Source organism: Mixophyes fleayi, chromosome 7 (assembly GCF_038048845.1).
Source record: "Mixophyes fleayi isolate aMixFle1 chromosome 7, aMixFle1.hap1, whole genome shotgun sequence".
NCBI classification, from domain to species: Eukaryota; Metazoa; Chordata; class Amphibia; order Anura; family Limnodynastidae; genus Mixophyes; species Mixophyes fleayi.
In genome coordinates, this window is record NC_134408.1 from 8064182 (window position 1) to 8071011 (window position 6830).

Below are 6830 nucleotides of genomic sequence, written 5' to 3' on the forward strand. Positions count from 1 at the left end.
GCAGCAATAAATATACCATAAAGTTGGGATATCAAGCCTCTGTCCCCAGGGTGATTTTTACAAAGATCTTCAAAGGGGGTTAGATCTCGCAAAACATAAGTAGGTGGCAGGGACCGCAAAAAATGACTAATTTGGAAAAACTCAAACGGACTAAGTATGCGGGATGGGGAGTGACGCTGGAGTTCCGCCAGTGGGAGCCAGTGGTTTGCTTTGGAGAAGTCTATCGGGAATTTAGGGCCAGCTTTATTCCAAAGACGAGCTCTGGCAAGCAAATTTTTAATGAACATCTACAAGTAAAATTTACAAAGGTTTACCCAATTGTACATGATTGTTTATGCAAAGAATGTCTGATTGCGCATGGACCTTTACACAATGCTATGTAATTATTTATATATATATATATATATATATATATATATATATATATATATATATATAAGTTTTTTTGCATTACTGATTTCTATTTCCAAATATAAATTAACTGACTTGTATGAATTTGTGCGTGCAGAAACTGTAATGTCAGCCATCAGACACTAGGATGATTCCCATAGAACCACCAATATATGGCTTTATCTATAGCAGTCCCTTTCCCATAGAGCATGAGATGCTCACTGGTTCTCAGTTTTCTTCAGGACTTAACGCATTGTAGTAGGGTCTCATACCAACTCTGATGCTGGTACAAGATGTACATATTGGAGACCAAGTAAACAAGAGACATTATAAGAAAACAGGTAAACAGAACAGGACTTTCTAGCATATTCAGTTTAGCAAATGTAGGAATAGATGTCCAGCTCATCTAGGGGTGGATAAAAACCAGGTAGCAGAACCAGCAATCGAAGTATAGCACCAAGCCAAGGTCAGGACATGTGACATGAACAAAGTCAGAGTCCAGCCAGCAGACAATACACAAGCTGTGTCCAGACAATGGTATCAAAGCAAAGAGTGTGTAGCTATTCAAAAAAAAAACAATAATAATGATAAAATCTCTCAATTGAATATGATTTAGCAAAATACTCAGAATTCTTATCCAAATAGAACCACTGGTCTTTGGACTTATTTCATGTAATATGGATTCTTCAGAACAACAACCTCAGACAAGTGCATAGAGCAAAGTCTCATACAAAGCGCTGCCTAAGGCGAATAGCATTTATACTAGAGGGAGTGGCCAGTTCACTTTGTTAGTAACAGTATGTATGGATAACCTATATATGCTTACTACTGCAATTACAATAGCATTCTATCTCCCCTCATGCGGGTCTTAGTCAAAAGTATGAAGGTAAGTGCCTTCTCTGTTCCAGGAATAAATAAGGAGCAATCTCAACCTATCAAGTGGTAACTGTTAGGGAATATGTCCCCCTCTTTAAATCCCCACAGCCCAAAGTAACTCCCGATCAGGACCTCTTCATAGTGATCCACATGCTGATCAACACAATTCCCAGGTGGTAAAACAGAGTTCCTCTATAAGTGTACAGCGGTAGTGAACCAAAGATCAAAGGATCGTAAGATCCAGCTTATTACATTCAGTCATAATGTAGAGGATATAATATTTTCAGCCACGTTTCGTCATTCAAAGCATGATTTTATCAAAGAACAGGGTCCAGAAAATGGTCCGTATAAACAGTGGTCAGTTTCCAGATAGAGTTCAAAGTTCAGGCAGCAGTCGGTGTACAGACATAAGGCCAATAACCATGCAGCGCTCACTATAAACAGAGAGTATAGTCTATCATTAAATATGTATATATATCAGCAGGGCCGGATTAACCCGAGGTCTAACTGGGCTATAGCCCAGGGGCCTCGGGCATCCAGGGGGCCCTTCAAACTCCTCAGCAGCATTATTGATCGGTCGGGGGCGGGGGCGCCCCCGGCCCGATCGATGCTGCTGAGTACTGTCAGTGCAGTCCTCCGTCCCAGCGCGCTGTAGTCTGCTTACTGAGGAGATCTCGCGAGAGTTCATGAACTCTCGCGAGATCTCCTCAGTAAGGAGCTTACAGCGCGCCGGGACGGAGGACTGCACTGACAGGTAAGTGCTTGGGGGGGTCCTCGCTGGGGGTGGGGGGCGGCGGACGGCTCACATTGGGGGCCTCGCGGGGAATGGAGGGCCCCTTAGCCCAGGGGCCTCCATTCCCTTAATCCGGCCCTGTATATCAGGCGCATAAACATAACCAACCTAGAGACAAAATAAAAAATATAAAATATCTACAAAAATCAATCATATAATTGTTCAGATCAGATATCAGTTTCTTATGTGATCAAGTCCTTGTGTTGGTAATAAAGAGTTTTTATTAGTTCTTCTTATGTCAATTTCTTAATCATTCTTTAAAAGGGCTCCAAACAATCTTGGGCATATATGAAAAAGGTAAAAAAAACATATATAGTATAGTAGGTAATGATAATTGGGTACCAATACATCAAAATGTATCCAAATTCAGTATAAAAGACTAATCACTTAAAGATATATGGGATATATCATTAAGGAAAGTTAAGTAAAAAGTAAGTAGTCTCCTGGACAAAATCATGTTACAATACAAGGGGTGCAAATTAGTTTTCTATTTTGCACATAAGTTAAATACTGTCTGTTTTTTCATGTAATGTTCTGGATTTTTCTTCTATTTTTGGACTTTTTTGTATTTTTCTGTATTACTATTAAACTTTTTTGGATTTTGATTTGCTAGTGCTGGTCTGTTCATCACATTCCTGGAATTTGCCCTATCAATAGAATGACAGGTTACAACACAGACGTTTCAAAAAAGGTGGATCTAAATTACAGAAGCTGTCATTTAATCAGCTGTAAAAATAATATTCTGAAGGGACAGCTTCTTAGACTACGAAGAAACTGCACCTCGGATGAAACTTTCTTGCAGCAGGTTGAATCCTTTTCAGAACAGGACTATCCACAATCTCTTTTAGATAAAGCACTTATAGAAGTTAGAAATGTTGATAGAGAAGTATTGCTAGTGAAGAGAATATTTTTAAGAGAGATGAAAGTTTGGGTTCTAGAGAACATTTGAGTTTATCAGTTAATATAATTCCTATTCTAAACAAATTAAAGGCATTGTAAAAAAAATTCTCAGTTCTCAAATATGACAAAATATTAATGACTTCAAAAAGCCCCTAGAGTAGTTTTTAGAAGAAGCGCCACCCTAAAGAATAAGTTGCTGCCAAGCCATTTTACAAGTGATGAAAAAATGTGCCAATATTCTGTGAGCCGATTAACAGAAACAAGTTGGCTTCCCGAGAAACCTAAGGGTTTCTTCAGATGTGGTAAAAAATCTTGTATAACCTGTAAGTATGTTTCAAGTAAGAAAATCAGCTTTTGCTCCTCTATAACAACGGAGAGACATGAAATCAGGGAATTCATGAACCGTCAGTCAAAATTTGTGATTTATTAAAATGCAAATGTGGTGCCCAATATGTAGGCAGAAGTAAAAGAACTCTTAATGTGAGATTCCTTTAGCACAGGAAAAATATCTTAAAAGTAAATTGTTCACACAGTTTAGCATGACATTTCATATAAAAACATAAAGGTTCCCTGGAAGGTCTCCAAGTGACTGCAGTAGATACATAAGACCAACTGCAAGTCGAGGAGACAGGTTTGCTTCACTGTGTAAAAGGGAAGCTTTTTGGATTTTTTTCTTTAGATTCTATGCACCGAAAATGGTTAAATGGCTGTATTGAACTTAATGTGTTTTAAGTGCTATATTTTAAATGATGAGGTCAATTTAGTTAATATTAACATGGGTAGTTTGTATCTGTGTCAGGGTGGGTAATAAAGTTTGTTTTTATTATTATCATGTATTAATATAGCGCCACTAATTCCGCAGCGCTGTACAGAGAACTCACTCACATCAGTCCCTGCCCCATTGGTGTTTACAGTCTAAATTCCCTAATATAGACACACACACAGACAGACTAGGGTCAATTTGTTAGCAGCCAATTAACCTACCAGTATGTTTTTTGAGTGTTGGGGGGAAACAGGAGCACCAGGAGGAAACCCACACAAACACAGGGAGAACATACAAGATACACAGATAAGGCCATGGTTTGGAATTGAACTCATGACCCCAGTGCTGTAAGGCAAAAGCGTTAACCACTTAGCCACCTTGCTGCACATATAATATACTAGATAGGAGTTAAAGTCTATTCTATCCTGAGGGAGAGTCTTAAATGCACTTAATATATCTCTTTGATAAATGAACCCACTGCAAAGAGTCTAGCCTGCAGGTAAACAGGTTAATGAAATGCCTAGAAAACCAGAGGTCATGAATTCAATTCCTGAGTCTGAAATATCTTGAAAACGGATTGTGGCAAAAAAGTTTGTTGTATACACAATACATTAGATAGGAGTAAAAGCCTGTTATATCTAGAGAGGAGCTTTTTATATATATGATTAATGTCTTTTTTTCAAATTTGCCTATGAAATAAGAACAGCCCATTATCATAAAATTAATAGCTTGATATAAGGAGTTTATTATAAACTAAATATATCTATTTGAACAATAAACCCCTTACAAAGAATCTAACCTGTTGGTAAATGGGTTAGTGAAATACCTGTAGAACGTGAGGTCATGAGTTTGAATGCTGAATCAGAAATATTTTGAAAATGTTTATTGGCATTATTAATTGATTTTAATATTATTGCTTTATCTAAAAGAAAGTTTCTATTTTTATTATTTTTGATTTACATGTATTATATGGAAATTAGGATTGTTTTCGTTAAATCAAGTTTTTAAGCCACAAATACCACCATAAATGATATTATTCAGTAATCGCTGTATTTAGGGTTAATGACCCAAGAAAACAATTAATTAAGGAATGTGTTTTATGATTGGATAGGTTTTGTTTAAAGGGAAGTCCAAATGTTGTGAAGAGCCTCTCTGGTGAAATCACACTGATCGTGGGGAAACGCGTAAGTTAGTTACCTAAAGGACCAGCTCTAGTTATATATTTTGGCTTTTACGAAAGAAGTTTTTATTGTTTACCTATTCAAATCCTATATTGTCTATATTTTGCTTTGGAACAAAGATGAACTGTGAGTAACAAAAAACGCCGGGTGTGTTGGAAATTAAGGTGTAATTAAGAGAATGGAGATATCTGTAGCCGACGGAGAGTGAGAACTGCGGACACAGCTTGCCAAGACCCATGTGTATACCTCCCTCCCGGGAAATATATTACTTAATATCAGTTCCAACTACCAAGTTCCTATATAAAGTGGAGTCATTTAAGTGCATCCTAACATTGGTATTATCAGCACTTTTGTGAAATACGTTTTTTCTAATTGACTGAGATGTTAATCGTTTATTGAAGCCAATATAAACATATGTGGAAGCCCTTTTTATCCCTACAAGTGCACTGTAGGCTAAATTAACAAACTATGAGATAATATATAATTGCACTGTGTCCTTAATTCTTTGGAAGAATTGAGTTGGACTTTTTTATTCTAATTTAATTTATTTAATTTTATTTCATATATAGTATATATGTTTTTATATGTTTTTGTTATAACTAATTGATATGAATTGAATTAAAATGTTGTTTAATACTTTTATATGAGATTTGTTATAATTTTTGGTGGTATAAATCACCTGATATAGGAGAATTTCTTGTTATCCTGTTCCCAAATGGGAATCCACTTACCAAACAAAAATAAAATGTGCACCTTGTGTGTCCTTTGTTCTTATTCTTCCTTTTCAGGTAGTTAGATAGAATCTTCTTCCTTCACCACATCTCACCCTCTTGTGATTACACTTACTTACTGCAAGAAGAGATCAGGGGGTAAATTTATCAAGCTGAGAGTTTTCCGGCGGGTTTGTAAAACCAATCAGATTCTAGCTATCATTTCTATAGTACAATCTACAAAATGCTAGCTAGAATCTGATTGGTTGCTATAGGCAACATATCCACTTTTCAAAACCGCCGGAAATCTCTCAGCTTGATACAATTATCTCCAGGTATTGTATTTTAAATTTTTGCTGGCCTTTCCTTGCAAATCCACTGATGTGTTTTCCCATGTGTATCAATGTATCATGTATGGAAGGAAAGGAATATGTCTAGTGTGATATTTAAATATCATACTTTAATAAATCCTACATATATAAAAACAAGTATAAAACATAAAAGCATATAGATTTTTATATTTTGTATTCTGTCTCTAGGGTGGTTATGTTTATGTGCCTCATATATCCACATATTGTGAGTTTGCTAGTAGAGTGGAGTGGCACTCAGGAGTGTATTTGGGCTGCAGGATGTGGGAAGCGCTTATAAGGAGTATCATTTTCTAAAAAATAGATCATATACCAGGCAGAAATCCATATCCAGGAAACAAACAGACAAGAATGCAGGCACAGTAACACACATCATGGCCACAACTACCACCGGCAAGGAAGACGGGGCTGCCTGCTTTATAAAGGATAAGTAGCCAATCTGAAAGCTCCTCCTTGACCGAGTTCCCTCTGTGTTGGTTTGCGACAGTGAAACTCTGTGATCTCACAGCACTGATTGGCTGATGATGAGGGAGCAGCTCAAGATCTTGACACCGATGTAAGGATCAAGATGCAATATAATCTGATGGGGTTGGGAGCGCAAAAATAATTTTAAAGTTTATTATATGTTCCTATTTATTTCTAATTCTACTGCCACACCAAGTTTGTGGTACTCATTGCTGCATTCCTCGGAGCGTGAATATTCCTCCTTGTGATGCTTTTCCAAATTTCATTTGGCGAGACGTACAAAACTTTATGGGTGAATGCGGAATAGGGTGAATACTCTGTGGAACAGAATAAAAAATTTCGCTCATCTCTACTCACTGTCTCTGCTACATAGGTCGGGACTTT